This window comes from Talpa occidentalis, unplaced genomic scaffold, assembly GCF_014898055.3.
Source record: "Talpa occidentalis isolate TD23 unplaced genomic scaffold, MPIMG_talOcc4v2.1 talOcc4.12, whole genome shotgun sequence".
NCBI classification, from domain to species: Eukaryota; Metazoa; Chordata; class Mammalia; order Eulipotyphla; family Talpidae; genus Talpa; species Talpa occidentalis.
Genome location: NW_023601212.1, coordinates 23399043 through 23416103, shown reverse-complemented (window position 1 = coordinate 23416103; position 17061 = coordinate 23399043). Strand labels below are relative to the sequence as shown.

The window sequence follows — 17061 nt, the reverse complement described above, 5'->3', positions numbered from 1 at the left end:
TCATAAGCATGATTATAACTTCGTATATACCTGGAAGAATAAAGTTAAATTTTCTTGAAACAGAAGTTAATTAATGGTGATATTTCTTATAGATTTTGTTTAATCTATTATGAGCAAACGCATAATGAGTTATAATAACCTGAGTTAATTAAATTTTCATGAAATAATGGATCATTCTTATATTAAATTTTAACACTAAATCTGAAGTTAGTGTAAAAGATTCTTTTGTTTATATCTATAAACCTTACAAATATTGATGAACTAAACAAACTCAAATATTAAAAAAGGTCTAATAAACTTTACTAAAATGTTTATAAATCTTAATGAACTTAAGTCCTTAAAACTAATGTTACCTGGATTATAGTTAGTGTGTTTTTTGATGATAGCAATTATTTACATCTCTGTAAGGGACAGGAGAAGGAGAGAATCCTTTCTCTTATGCTTTAGGGAATATGTAATCCCTGGTGGGAAATGTACATTCTTTTTTTTTTTTTTAAGGGTATAAACCTTATATTTTATTTTATTTTATTTTTTTTAAAATAATAAATTTTATTTTTATATTCCCCATAAAATTGCAACCCCCCCATTCTGACCCCAATCCCTCCCCTCCTGCCCCTCACCCCCCAAAGAGTGTCTCTGGTTCATAGTTTTTTGTTGATTTTGATTTTCACTTTCTTATAGTTATTCATTTTTCTGGTCCCTTATTTAAGTTTTCTAGATTCCTGCTATGAGTGAGACCATCCGGTATTTTTCTTTTTCTTTTTGGCTTATTTCACTGAGCATGATCCCTTCCAGCGCCATCCATGTTGCTGCAAATTGCATGTGTTTATCTTTTTTGAATGCTGAGTAATATTCCATGGTATATATGTACCACATCTTCTTGATCCAGTCATCTATTTTTGGGTATTTGGGTTGTTTCCAAAGCTTAGCTATTGTAAACAGTGCTGCTATAAACATAGGGGTGCAGGTGCTCTTTGGAATTGATGTTTCTGTGTCCTTTGGGTAAATACCTAGGAGTGGAATTGCTGGATCCTATGGAAGCTCTATGTTTAGTAGGTCCAGAAATCTCCACACAGCTCTCCATAGTGGTTGGACCAGTTTGCACTCCCACCAACAGTGCAGAAGAGTTCCTTTTTCTCCACATCCTCGCCAACATTTGTTGTTGCTAGTTTTTTTAATATGTGCCATTCTCACTGGTGTGAGATGGTATCTCATGGTAGTTTTGATTTGCATTTCCCTGATGACAAGTGATGTTGAACATTTTTTCGTATGCCTGTTGGCCATTTGCATTTCCTCTTCAGAGAAGTTTCTTTTTAGCTCTTCTGCCCATTTTTTGACTGGATTCTTTTCTTTGTTGTTGTTAAGTCTCGTCAGCTCTTTGCAGATTTTTGTGATCAGTCCTTTATCATTAGTGTTGGGTGCAAAAATGTTCTCCCAGTTGGTGGGGTTTCTCTTTGTTTTTGTTATTGTCTCTTTTGCTGTGCAGAAGCTCTTTAATTTGATGTAGTCCCAGCTGTTTATCTTTGTCTTCACTATCACTGCTTTGGGTGATGTGTCTGTAAAGATGTCTTTGATGTGCAAATCCCGTAGTGTTTCTCCTATATTTCCTTCTATGTATTTTATGGTTTCAGGTCTTATGTCTAGTTCTTTAATCCATTTTGAGTTGATTTTTGTGTATGGTGTGAGGTAGTGGTCAAGCTTCATTTTTTTGCATGTAGCGACCCAGTTTTCCCAGCACCATTTATTGAACAAACTTTCTTTGCTCCAATGCATAGTCTTTGCTCCTTTGTCAAAGATTAGTTGACCATAAATCTGTGGGTTTATTTCTGGATTTCTATTCGATTCCATTGGTCTGTGTGTCTGTTCTTGTTCCAATACCATGCAGTTTTGATGATTATGGCTTTGTAGTAGAGTTTGAAGTCTGGGAGTGTGGTGCCTCCATTCCCTTCTTTTTTTTTCAGGAGAGCTTTGGCTATTCGGGGTTTTTTGTGATTCCATATGAATTTCATCAGTAATTGTTCTATTTCTTTGAAGAATGACATTGAAATTTTGATTGGAATAGCATTGAATCTGTAAATTGCTTTTGGTAGGATGGCCATTTTAATAATGTTTATTCTTCCAATCCATGAGCAGGGGATGTCTTTCCGTTTCTTTGTGTCTTCTTCTATTTCTTTTAACAGTGTTTTATAGTTTTCTTTGTATAGGTCCTTTACCTCTTTTGTTAGATTTATTCCCAAATATTTGATTTTTTTGTTTCAATAAAAAAGGGATGGTTTTTTTGATTTCTTCTTCTTCAGATTTATTGTTTGTGTATAGGAAGGCTACTGACTTTTGCGTGTTGATTTTGTATCCTGCCACTTTACTGAACTGATTGATGAGTTGAATTAGTTTTTCTGTGGACTTTTTGGGGTTCTCTATGTATATTATCATATCATCTGCAAATAGTGATAGTTTGACTTCTTCTTTTCCTATTTGGATTCCTTGGATGTCTTTCTCTTGTCTTATTGCTCTGGCTAGGACTTCCAGTATTATATTGAAGAGCAGTGGTGAGAATGGACATCTTTGTCTTGTTCCAGATCTTAATGGAATTGCTTTCAGCTTTTACCATTGAGAATGATACTGGCTGTTGGCTTGTCATAAATGGCCTTTATGATGTTGAGGTATGTTCCTTGTATCCCAAGAATTTCAAGGGCTTTTATCATGAATGGGTGTTGCACTTTGTCGAAAGCTTTCTCAGCATCTATTGATATTATCATATGGTTTTTATATTTCTTTTTGTTGATGTGTTGGATAACGTTGATTGATTTTCGGATGTTGAACCATCCTTGTGTCCCTGGAATGAATCCTACTTGGTCATGGTGAATTATCTTATGGACACATTGTTGGATTCTGATAGCTAAAATTTTATTGAGGATTTTTGCATCAGTGTTCATTAGGGAGATTGGCCTGTAGTTTTCCTTTTTTGTGTTGTCCTTGTTTGGTTTTGGTATTAGTGTAATGTTGGCTTCATAGAACGTGTTTGGTATTGTCCCTTCCTTCTCAATTTTTTGAAAGAGTTTGTGAAGGATAGGCACTAATTCGTCTCTGAATGTTTGGTAGAATTCATTTGTAAATCCATCAGGTCCTGGGCTTTTGTTTTTGGGGAGGTTTTTGATTACCATTTCAATTTCGCTAATTGTAATTGGTCTGTTTAGGTGTTCTATTTCTTCTTTATCTAGCTTTGGGTGATTGTAGAGTTGTAGGAATTTGTCCATCTCCTCTAGATTGTTGAACTTGTTTCCATATAACTGTTCATAGTAGTTACTGATTATTCTTTTGATTTCTGCTGTGTCCGTTGTGATTTCTCCTCTTTCATTTGTGATCCTGTTTATTTGTGTTTTCTCCCTTTTTTCCTTTGTGAGCCTGGCTAGGGGTTTGTCTATTTTATTGATTTTTTCAAAGAACCAGCTCTTGGTTTCATTGATCTTTTGGATTGTTTTTTTAGTTTCAATTTCATTTATTTCTGCTTTGGTTTTTATTATTTCTTTTCTTTTACTGGTTTTGTGGTTTTTTTGTTGTTCTTTTTCTAGATCTTTGAGCTTCGAGATTAGGTTGTTTCTTTGAGTTCTTTCTTGTTTCTTGATGTGAGCTTCTATTGCTATATATTTTCCTCTTATTACTGCTTTTGCTGCATCCCATACAGGGAAATGTACATTCTTAGGATGTAAACACAGACACCAACTTTCTCCTTCCATTGCTTATGATGATGGGAAGGTTCCACAGGAGACCTATACTGGATTTATAATAGTTTCAAAATATTATAATCCTTCAGTAAATGTAGAGACTTGGTAGCAAATCTTTTTCTTATTCCTGTCAGTAAATTTATAATAAGAAGTTTGATCTACCCCTCAGAATGCCTACTGGACCATTCAAAGTGTGAGATCTATGGTATGACGCTTTTGCCAATAAAGAGAAGAATCTGTGACTATGTCTGGTTAGCTTTGATACTTCCAAAGCCAGTTCTTACAGTTCAGAGGAGGTGAAACAAGCATTGATGGAAGACAGTGAGTTAATTATGTTTCTATTTTTCTCTCCCTCTGTTTCTGAAAAGTGAGAAAAAGTACTTATAATGAATAACAAGAACTCAAAGGACGTAGCATTTTGATTCTTCTTCTTTCATATTTCTCAGCATACACTCTTTGTTGACCTCCTCCTCAGTCTGGTAGCACATAGCTGTTGCACTACCAAGAGCCACATCTAGTGTATAGCAACATCAGAGATTTATCTTTTTTAAAATGACATTTCAATTGAAAAATGCTACTTGCATAGAATATTTTATCTAACTATACACTTGATATATTTTCACAAACTTAACAACTAGTTTAATCAGCACCCAAATTATTTTTTTTCATGTCATCCTACAAAATTCAGGAAAGCACACTCATTCATTTTCTGCTCAACTAGATGGAATAGAGAAAAGAATGAGGAGAAATGCTGGAGTGCACAGTTAATTATAAATCTCAGACTACCACGGCTCTCCTCATTGTTACCAATTAGTGACTACATGGAATCTTGTAGGAAGGTGTCCGAAAGTCCTATAAACTGTTAAGGACTCCCTTCTTGGGAATCAGTATTTGTAGCGTGTTTACCCTGGAGAAATCCTGCCTTTCCTGATGCATATCGCAGAGCAACTGAGGTTTCTGGTGGGTAATAGAAACAGGATTGGAAACTAGGAAGCTAAGAAACAGATGAATTTGGGGAAACAAGCATACTATTGAAGCTCATTAGCAGGTAGCTTTGATCCTCAGTACTCCATCCCTCTCTTGTAATACAGACAAGAGAAATTTTTTTGTCACCTGCAGCTTATGCAGACAAAAGACAAGTGATATGTTGTGAGAAGTATGTGGCTACAATCAGACCCCATGAAAAAAGGAGAATTTTCTTGATTTCTACCTGTCTGAGTACCTCCTCATAACTGAGAGCTTTTAAGGGGAGAGCTGGGTTCCCTATTAATGGAATTTTCTTCTGTTCTCACAGATTTTTGAAGATAAGTATGCTGGCGAGAAATGACTCTTTAGTGACTGAATTTATTATTGCTGGATTAACAGACCATCCAGAGCTCCAGCAGCCTCTCTTCTATCTGTTTCTAATGATTTATGTTGTTAGCATGGTGGGCAACCTTGGCTTGATCAACCTTATTGGTCTAAATTCTCACCTCCACACCCCCATGTACTATTTCCTTTTCAATCTATCCTTCATTGATCTCTGCTACTCTTCTGTTTTTACTCCAAAGAATTTTGTATCAAAGAAGAATATAATTTCCTACCGTTGGGTGCGTGACTTAATTGTTTTTCTTTCTTTTTTTTTTTGTCATCTTGGAATGCTGTATGTTGACTTCAATGGCCTATGATCACTATGTGGCCATCTGTACTCCACTGCTGTATAAAGTTACCATGTCCCATCAGGTCTGTTCTCTGCCAAGTTTTGCTGCATATGTGATGGGATTTGCTGGAGCCACTGCCCACACAGGATGCATGCTTAGATTAACCTTCTGCAATGCAAATGTCATCAACCATTACTTCTGTGACATCTTCCCCCTCCTTCAACTCTCTTGCACCAACACTTATGTCAATTAAGTAGTAGTTCTTATTGTCATGGGCATTAATATCACAGTACCAAGTGTTACCATCCCAATTTCTTACATCTTCATCCTCACTAGCAGTCTTCATATTAGATCCACTCAGGGAGGATCAAAAGAATTCAGTAACTGCAGCTCGCACATCATTGCTATTTCCCTTTTTTTTGGTTCATCAGCATTTATGTATCTTAAATAATCCTCTCATGGATCTATGGGGCAGGGAAAAGTTTCTTCAGTTTTCTACACTAATGTGGAACCCATGCTGAACCCCTGATCTACAGTTTAAGAAACAGGGATGTCAAGGTTGCACTGAAGAAAGCCCTGCTTCACATGTTCTAATTAGGAGTTAAAATGTAAAGATATTTGGGCCTCCCTGGTGGCTCAGTGGTTGAGCGCTGGGTTGTGAAGCTGCCCACAGCCTCTGCAGCGCCGGTTCGATCCCCGGCTGCTCCCCGGCCACCAGAGGAGGGTCCCACATGGCGCGCAGACCTCTTCTGCCGCCCGCTGCTCCCCTCAGCAGTGTACTTCGGTCCTTCTGCCTGCTCTGTTCCCCGCTCTGGCTCTGATGAATTCTCTCACCCTCCTGCGCTTCTGACTGTACCCAGTGCTTGCATAAATAAATAAATAAATAAACAAAAAAATAAATAAATAAATCTTTTTAAAAAAATTTTAAAAAGTAAAGATATTTACTTTTTAATTTAATTTTTATTAGTGTTTTTCAAGAAGAGGCTTTATTCATAGCCATGTTAATATGAACAGGTTGTGTTAGGTGTGTTATAATAAGCTTACCTTATTATTACCCAGAGAGCTGATCTTGTGTTATTTTTTGCTTCTATATCTCCTCCTTCTTGCACATATTTCTAGAGTTCTAATAGCATGATTATAAAGGGAAAATATGCACTGACTTCCCCCAATATTTTTATACTCCTTTTGTCTCTTGGATTATTTCTATTCTGTACAAATATAGTGAGTTTAATAAGTAGTTTGCTATGCAGATTGCACATAGATGTGACAAATACTACAGAAGACATTTCATTCTTAACCATACAGTTACTGATACAAGTAGTAGGATTCAAAGATATGTCTTCACTGCAAATTGTGTATATAGTTTAAAAGAGAATCAGATGCTCCCTGGTCTCATCCTTTTGGTCTATTTTTCTTTGCACTTTTATTATACTGTCTTTTCTTGTTCCATTTGAGAATGACAAAATCTGTATCTGCTTCTGAGATTCTCTTATAGCCCAGTGCTTTTATTATGGAGAGAATACACATAATTTCACATTTATTACCAAATATAGCACTGATAGGAGATGGGTATATTATTCTCTATATATCAATACATATATATTCCAGGATCCCAATATTGGGGGTGGGTTGTAATTCATTATAAACCTTGTGTTCATTATTAGCTAATATGATATCAAATATTTTGAAAAGAGTATATAGATATTAGTTTCTTTATTACTTACTGAGGTTTATTATGAGAAGGATATACATTAATCATAGTAAACTATTTTCCAAGCAACATTTTACTCACCAGTAAGACAAAAGCATATTTTTCTGGATGCTGTTTAATATAATTTCTATATTTCTGTAATGTTTTCTATGTCAGTGTATTTAGATTGTCAAATATAGTGGAAGGTCAAGAAGTATTTATTGCATTACATAATCTTGTTTTTTAAAGTAATAAATTTAGTATTATAAATAATATGATATAATAATACATAAATCAGAACTTTCAGGTTAATTTCTTTTTGAAGGGTAGCCTTGGAAGTCATGGAGAGGTACAGCTCAGCTCCTCTTGAAGAGATCTGCTATTGGCAATATTGTTGGCTGAAAGTCTACTCCTTTGAATACACCATAATGTTCAGGGAGAGTCCATGCTTACTCTGAGAGGTCCCCAGGCAGTGATCTAGGTCCATGTGTCATTAGTGTTGGTTTATTGTGAGTAACAGTGACCCTTTCTGAGAGACATTCTTTGCTTAGAGATTTTGTCATTTCAACTAGGACCTTTTAGAATTGCACTGTGGTCTGAGATTTTCCTACTTAAAACTTCCTTCTGTCCTTTCTTAGGTATAAGATGTTCACTCTGTGTCGTAGAACTAATCCCTGACTTCAAATCCTTCCCATTTTATCTTTTACCATAGTACCATAGTACTAGTCACAGTACAAGTAAATGTCTTGTAAGTCTAATTACTTCCTTTTTTGAGGAACCCAAAATGACAATGGACGGACACTATAAAACTTAGTATAAGGCTCATAATCAAGACAGTTACAAAGATAGTCAAATCACAGAGCAGAAGATCCAGAAACAGTGCCTTACTTAATATTGAATTGATTTTTGACCAAATAACAAAATAAATCCATGGGAAAAGTAAGATTTTTTTAATTAAATAATATTGGAAATGCCACCTATTCATGAGAAAAACTATGATCCTTGGTCTTTACTTCACAACATACACAAAAATTAATTTTAAATAAATCAAAGCCATACACATAAACTCAAACATAAATCTTCTAAAAGAAGAGATAGAAGAGGGGGCGGAGCAACATGGCGGCGAGGAGACGCTGCGAGTAAGATCTCCCATTAAAAAAAGTGAATAGGGAGGAAAAGCGGCAGGTCCCAGTGAGAACTGGGCCACGGAAGATAAACGGGTGACGCCAGCGAACTGCCCGAAGAAGAAAGTGGCCATAAAAGAGGACTAGAAGGGAGGGAAGCGCAGAACCCTGCTCCCCTCCCCCGCCCACAGAGGCGGCACTCTCCGACCCCGCAGAGAGGAGGAAACAACAAACCAAAACGGCCAACAAGAACAAACGAGGCAGCAAGCGGGACTGGGAGCAGAAAGGAACTATTGCAGCCACCACACCCCGTGAACGGGAGCTGAGGCGAACCCTGCAGGATCCGCCGCGGCGGTGAGCGAACGGCTCCGGGCGCCATTAGAGAAGAACAAAGACCCCGGGAGACGCGCACACAGCCCGGGCTGCCGGTAAGCCTGCGCGGGAAAGCGGCGCGCTTGGCACGCTTGAAAAGAAAACGCGGACCGGGATCCCGGCTGCCCAGGTCCCCGCGCCTGTGACCTAGGCTTGCGGGGAGACGCGCGGAGGTCCTCACTGAGGTGAAGGTCCCTCCCTGAGTGAGCAGGAACCAGGCGCCCAGGCACGGGAGCGGTGCAAAAGGCGCCATTCCCGCGCCACTGAACTGGGCTACAGCCCGCGTCTTGGAACTGAGGGCTTTGAACTGAGACCCGGGGCACGAAAATTCGGGGCGTGGTTTCTCCACGACGGTGGGGCACAAGGCAGACACAGCACCCCAAAGCTGTTGAGGTGTACCCTACCATTCCCGCTCTGTTCTCTGTCCCACGGGGTGGGGGGAGGCGAAAAACAGCCCCCCAAGGACAATAGGAGAGATCTCTGGCGCCACCTAGCGACCAGGAAAAAAAAAGTCACTAACACCCTATAAAACAGGGCATTTCTTAAGACTGCTTGAAAAGGGCAGAAGGTTTCTGGAGGACCCAGTGGCCAGCCGGGAAGTTATTCCACGCCAGGCCCCTTCCGACCAGCAGTCTGAGCCCACAGAGGGAGCAGGCACCCACGTCCGGGGCAGACCGGGTGCGCAGAAGAGTGTGCCTGAAACCGGAGGCGCAGGGACTGCATCCCGCTTCGCCATTTGAGAACAGGGACATTTCTTCAGTAAAAACTGCCTAAAACCAGCAGAAAGCTCCCCCAGAAGACAGAGATGGCTCCTGGAAGAGCCAGAGGGGAGCGGAGAAGTTCACCCAAGATGTCAGTCAGTCCGAGCAACACAGTGTCCCAACGCATACGACAAATTAGAAAACAGACAGTAGGGAGTAGAAGAACCACACGCAACCTAAAAACTCCTCAGGAAAGAAGCACACCACAAAAAGAAAACCACTCCCCAGATTGCAACGACAGCGACTTGGAAGAACTTCTGAGCCTTCCAGAAAGAGAATTTAAAATTGCCATGATTAAAAAAGTGATAGATCAGAAGAAGGAAATTGAGTCCCTAAAGAGGGAAGTAAGAGAAATGCAGGAGATCAAAGAATTAATGGAGGAACTAAAGAACTCTGGGAAAAGCAATGAAAGCAGAATAGATGAAATGGAAGAACGATAAGTAATCTTGAAGACACAGAAATAAAAAGAACCAAAACAGAAAAGAAAGAGAAGTACGAAGGAAAAAGAATGAAGAAAGACTTCGGGAACTATCTGACTCCATGAGGAAAGGAAATATAAGAGTTATAGGAATTCCAGAAGGAGAGGAGAGAGATGTAGGAACAGAGAAAATATTCATGGATATAATTGAAGAGAACTTCCCAAATGAGAAGAAGGAGCTGAAAATTGATATACAAGAAGCAAGAAGAACACCAAACTTCCACGACGAAAGGAAAAACACAGCAAGACACATAATAGTAAAGCTCCCAAGAATCTAGGACAAGGAAAAAATAATGAAGCTGACAAGAGGGAAGAAACAGATAACATTCAAAGGAAAACCAATCAGGCTGACATCAGACTTCTCTGAAGAAACACTACGGGCAAGGAGAGAGTGGAGGGACATAGTCAACAGACTCCAAGAAAACAGATGCCAACCAAGAATACTCTATCCCGCAAAGCTCTCTTTCCTCCATGAAGAAAGAATATGGACCTTCCCAGACAAAGAGAAACTCCGGAATTTCATTGCGACTAAACCCCCACTCCAAAAAAATACTACAAGGAATCCTAAAGCCAGAACCTCAGAGGGACGAATAACAACGAAAGAAGACCCAAAAAAAAAAGTTATTAAAAGAATAAATAAATAAAATCAAAGGAAAGACAAACATAATGGCAAATACAGATGCTAACATATCAATATTAACTCTAAATGTAAATGGACTAAACTCTTCAATAAAAAGACACAGAGTTGCAGCCTGGATTAAGAAACAAAACCCAACCTTTTGCTGTCTCCAGGAAACACATTTAGCTACAAAAGATAAAAATAGGCTCAAAGTCAAAGGATGGAAAACAATCCTACAAGCAAATGGGCCAAAAAAGAAAGCAGGAACAGCTATACTTATATCAGATAAAACAGACTTCAAACTCAAAAAAATAAAAAGAGACCCCAATGGTCACTACATTATGATTAAGGGGACAATACTTCAAGAAGAAATAACACTCATTAACATATACTCACCAAACGAAAGAGCACCAAAATATATCAGACAACTGTTGTCCTCTCTGAAAACAGACATCAGAGAAAACACATACGTAGTGGGAGACTTCAACACACCACTATCAACAATGGATAGATCAACAAGACAAAAAATAAGTAAAGAAACCAAAGCTCTAAATAAGGACCTAGAGCATTTGGGCTTAACAGACATCTATAGAACACTAAATCCAAAAAAAACGGAGTACACATTTTTCTCAAGCGCACACGGATCATTCTCCAGGATCGATCACATACTGGGGCACAAGACAAACATCAACAGATACACCAAGATTGAAATCATACCAACCATCTTTTCTGACCACGAAGGCATCAAACTAGAAATAAATCATAAAAAGAAGGCAAGGAACTATCCTACCTCATGGAGATTAAAAGCCACACTACTGGAAGACCACTGGACTAACGAGGAGATCAAAGAAGAAATTAAAAAATCTTTGAATTGAATGACAAGGAGGACACCAATATCCTAAATGTATGGAATGCAGCAAAAGCAGTAATAAGAGGAAAATATATAGCAATAGAAGCTCACATCAAAAAACAAGAAAGAACTCAAAGAAACAACCTAATCTCGAAGCTCAAAGATCTAGAAAAAGAACAACAAAAAACCCCAGAACCAGTAGAAGAAAAGAATATAAAAACCAAAGCAGAATAAATGAAATTGAAACTAAAAAAACATCCAAAAGATCAATGAAACCAAGAGCTGGTTCTTTGAAAAAATAAATAAAAGACAAACCCCTAGCCAGGCTCACAAAGGAAAAAAGGGAGAAAGCACAAATACACAGAATCATAAATGAAAGAGGAGAAATCACAACGGACACAGCAGAAATCAAAAGAATAATCAGTAACTACTATGAACAGTTATATGGAAACAAGTTCAACAATCTAGAGGAGATGGACAAATTCCTACAACTCTACAATCACCCAAAGCTAGATAAAGAAGAAATAGAACACCTAAACAGACCAATTACAAGCAGCGAAATTGAAATGGTAATTAAAAACCTCCCCAAAAACAAAAGCCCAGGACCTGATGGATTTACAAATGAATTCTACCAAACATTCAGAGACGAATTAGTGCCTATCCTTCACAAACTCTTCCAAAAAATTGAGAAGGAAGGGACAATACCAAACACGTTCTATGAAGCCAATATTACACTAATACCAAAACCGAATAAGGACAACACAAAAAAGGAAAACTATAGGCCAATCTCCCTAATGAACACTGATGCAAAAATCCTCAATAAAATTTAGCTATCAGAATCCAACAATGTATCCATAAGATAATTCACACACGACCAAGTTGGATTCATTCCAGGGCACAAGGATGGTTTAACATCCGAAAATCAATCAACGTTATCCAACACATCAACAAAAAGAAATATAAAAACCATATGATAATATCAATAGATGCTGAGAAAGCTTTCGACAAAGTGCAACACCCATTCATGATAAAAGCCCTTGAAATTCTTGGGATACAAGGAACATACCTCAACATCATAAAGGCCATCTATGACAAGCCAACAGCCAGTATCATTCTCAATGGTGAAAAGCTGAAAGCAGTTCCATTAAGATCTGGAACAAGACAAGGATGTCCACTCTCACCACTGCTTTCAATATAATACTGGAAGTCCTAGCCAGAGCAATAAGACAAGAGAAAGACATCCAAGGAATCCAAATAGGAAAAGAAGAAGTCAAACTATCACTATTTGCAGATGATATGATAATATACATAGAGAACCCCAAAATCTCCACAGAAAAACTAATTCAACTCATCAATCAATTCAGTAAAGTGGCAGGATACAAAATCAACACGCAAAAGTCAGTGGCCTTCCTATACACAAACAATAAATCTGAAGAAGAAGAAATCAAAAAAACCACCCCTTTTGTTATCGAAACAAAAAAAATCAAATATTTGGGAATAAATCTAACAAAAGAGGTAAAGGACCTATACAAAGAAAACTATAAAACACTGTTAAAAGAAATAGAAGAAGACACAAAGAAACGGAAAGACATCCCCTGCTCATGGATTGGAAGAATAAACATTATTAAAATGGCCATCCTACCAAAAGCAATATACAGATTCAATGCTATTCCAATCAAAATCTCAATGGCATTCTTCAAAGAAATAGAACAATTATTGATGAAATTCATATGGAATCACCAAAAACCCCGAATAGCCAAAGCTCTACTGAAAAAAAAAGAAGGAAATGGAGGCATCACACTCCCAGACTATACTACAAAGCCATAATCATCAAAACTGCATGGTATTGGAACAAGAACAGACATACAGACCAATGGAATCGAATAGAAAATCCAGAAATAAACCCACAGATTTATGGTCAACTAATCTTGACAAAGGAGCAAAAGACTATGCATTGGAGCAAAGAAAGTTTGTTCAATAAATGGTGCTGGGAAAACTGGGTCGCTACATGCAAAAGAATGAAGCTTGACCACTACCTCACACCATACACAAAAATCAACTCAAAATGGATTAAAGAACTAGACATAAGACCTGAAACCATAAAATACATAGAAGGAAATATAGGCGAAACACTACGGGATTTGCACATCAAAGACATCTTTACAGACACATCACCCAAAGCAGTGATAGTGAAGAGAAAGATAAACAGCTGGGACTACATCAAATTAAAGAGCTTCTGCACAGCAAAAGAGACAATAAAAAACAAAGAGAAACCCCACCAACTGGGAGAACATTTTTGCACCCAACACTAATGATAAAGGACTGATCACAAAAATCTGCAAAGAGCTGATGAGACTCAGCAACAACAAAGAAAATAATCCAGTCAAAAAATGGGCAGAAGAGCTAAAAAGAAACTTCTCTGAAGAGGAAATGCAAATGGCCAACAGATATATGAAAAAATGTTCAACATCACTTGTAATCAGGGAAATGCAAATCAAAACTACCATGAGATACCATCTCACACCAGTGAGAATGGCACATATTAAAAAAACTAGCAACAACAAATGTTGGCGAGGATGTGGAGAAAAAGGAACTCTTGTGCACTGTTGGTGGGAGTGCAAACTGGTCCAACCACTATGGAGAGCTGTGTGGAGATTTCTGGACCTACTAAACATAGAGCTTCCATATGATCCAGCAATTCCACTCCTAGGTATTTACCCAAAGGACACAGAAACATCAATTCCAAAGAGCACCTGCACTCCTATGTTTATAGCAGCACTGTTTACAATAGCTAAGCTTTGGAAACAACCCAAATGCCCAAAAATAGATGACTGGATCAAGAAGATGTGGTACATATATACCATGGAATATTACTCAGCATTCAAAAAAGATAAACACATGCAATTTGCAGCAACATGGATGGCACTGGAAGGGATCATGCTCAGCGAAATAAGCCAAAAAGAAAAAGAAAAATACCGGATGGTCTCACTCATAGCAGGAATCTAGAAAACTTAAATAAGGGACCAGGAAAATGAATATAAGAAAGTGAAAATCAAAATCAACAAAAAAACTATGAACCAGAGACACTTTTTGGGGGTGGGGGGGCGGGAGGGGAAGGATTGGGGTCAGAATGGGGCGTTTGCAATTGTATGGGGGAATATAAAAATAAAATTTAATATTTAAAAAAAAAAAAAAAAAAAAAAAAAAGAGAGATAGAAGACATCTCTTCTAAAAGAAAATATAGAAAAGCATGTTGGTACAGGCATAGATTTCTTATACACATTCTGGAAAGCACTACCCTCACCCACCAAACAAAAAAAAAGATAAAATGAACTTTGTTAAAATTAGAACATTTATTTATCAAAAAAATTCAAAACCAAGACATGCTTCAAGAATACTTGTAATACATTTATCAGAAAAGGGTATTATAACTAAAATATATAGCAACTTAAATAATGAAAAGATAGCACAATAATAAAAAGATATTTTATAAATGGGCAAATTATTTGAAAGTTATAGCCCCAAAGAAGGTGTGCCAATGGCCTACTAGTATAGACAATATGACTAACTAGCTGTGCCCTTAAGATGTATAGTCAGTAGCTTACAACACCCCCTTACCAGCTGCATACTCTTCCCTCACTTCATTGCTAGGTCTTTGCCCTTTGATTGGCTCGGGGACTTGTCAGGCCTTCTTGTTTGTCTCTTTCCATGTTGGATCAGCTGCGGAGCACCTCCAAATTCTCAGTTGATCCTATCACATCCCTGTAGAGCATCTCTGAGATTCAAGATTCTGCTTATCCTTCTCTCTCTTTCTTATTTGTTCCACCAATCCTGGGAGTGATCCTTTTATTTTTTTCAGTTGAATAGTTGTTATATTTTCTCTATATTATCTTCTTGTGCTCTCCTTGCTACATCTTTATCACTAATTGTTACACATACTCTGCAGGAAGTAGTATGCTTTTTCTTTGAACTGTTCCTGATACAAAACCACATTTTATGTGATTTAAATGGATTGACTTGCCCACCTTGCAAGACACAATCCTATCTAATGATAACATGCCTGATGATTAGTCAGAAATTATCATCCACCAAAGAGATAATTCTCAGTGCTAGATGAGAGCCTATTATAATTTGATTATAGTTCTTTCTGACAAACATTTTAAAACATTTTTTTTGTTCTCTTTGGAGTTATTTAATTAGCAGGATTCAGTCTAGGAATTCCATATTTCTCCTTCTGACTCACCTCACTTACAATAATTCCTTCTAGTTCCATCCATGTTGCCACAAATGGCATGAGTTTATCTTTTTGGTTTGCTGAATAGTATTCCACTGTGTATATGTAACCACATCTTCTTGATCCACTACCAATTGTTCTAGATATTTGTAGAGTCTAGAGAAAATAAACAAATGATCAGACAAACTGTAAAACTAATCAATGAAAGCAGACTATAGATTTGAGACCTTTAGGAGGGGAGGGTACCTGGGAGGGAGAGGGATACCCATTTACAGCTAGATACAACTTTCTCTAGAACTGTGAAAAGATAATTTTTTCTTTTTCTTCTCTCCATTGATAAAAACCAGCTTGACTGAATGTGTGAACTCTAAGCAATGTAACCTATAACCGACACTAATTCTTTTTTTTTTTTTTTAAAAAAGATTTATTCATGCATATAAGAAGTGGGGTACAGGCCAGGGGTGGGGGATGAGAGGATTCACCAGAGACAGAGTGGGGAGCAGAACAGGCAGATTGACTGAAATACTCTGCTGAGCAGTGGTTGAGGCAGGAGAGGTCTCCTGTGTCATGTGGGTCACCTCCCTGGCCGGGGATCAAACTCATGCTGCAGTGGCTGCAGATAGCTCATAGTGCTGTGCTTACCCCCTTGTGCCACTAGGGAGGCCCCCAACACTAATTCTTGGTAAACAACTCTTGCAGTCCTATCCTCTTCCCTACTTTTTGTCCTTTAAAAATTCCTTAAAGCATTGGTGGTATACTATTTGGACTAATACCTGAGTTTGAGCTCCTCTCTGCAAATTTTAGATACCAGATAACCTCATAAATAATTTTTAATTTTGCACTTACTAAACTTCACTGTGCTATAAAGTTCTATGGGGTTTGAGAAATGTATAATGTCCACTATAATAGTATCAAATAAAATAGTTTCACTGTACTAAAAGAAATCCAAATATTTCTTTTACTCATCCTTCCCTCTTCCTTCAGAAAACTTGACAATATTCTTGCTGTCTCTACCAGTTTTACCTGTTTTGAAATGGCGTACGATTGGACACCTACAGTATCTAGTCTTTTCAGACTGGTTTTTTCACTTGGCAATGTGTATTTAGGGCTCCTACATATCTTTCATGGTTTAGTAGCTCATTTCTTTTTATTATTGAATAATATTTATGTGGATACACCAATTGGTTTATTCATTCACCTTTTGAAGAACATCTCACTTGCTTTCAGTTTTTCACAATCATGAATAAAGCTTCTATAAACACTCATAAGCAGGGTTTTGTATATTATGAATTTTTTTAAGATTTATTTATTTATTTATACATGCACTGGCTACAGTCAGAAGCGCTGGAGGGTGAGCAAATTCACCAGAGTCAGAGCAGAGAGCAGAGCAGGCAGACTGACAAAGTATACCGCTGAGGGGAGCAGCGGGCAGCAGGAGAGGTCTGTGCGCCATGTGGGACCCTCACCCGGCGGCCGGGGATCGAACTGGCGTTGCAAAGGCTGCGGGCAGCTTCACAACCCAGCGCTCAACCGCTGCGCCACGGGGGAGGCCCTAGATATGAATTTTTAAG

The 17061-nt window shown here is 38.0% G+C and overlaps 1 protein-coding gene and 1 pseudogene across 1 annotated transcript in view; both read left to right on the top strand.

Annotated features, from left to right (window-relative positions):
* Positions 1–17061, top strand: part of LOC119242111 (olfactory receptor 151-like) — a 368040-nt gene that overhangs the window by 153025 nt on the left and 197954 nt on the right. The gene's annotated exons all lie outside the window — the stretch shown is intronic.
* LOC119239936 (olfactory receptor 8B3-like) lies at positions 5033–5956 on the top strand (annotated as a pseudogene).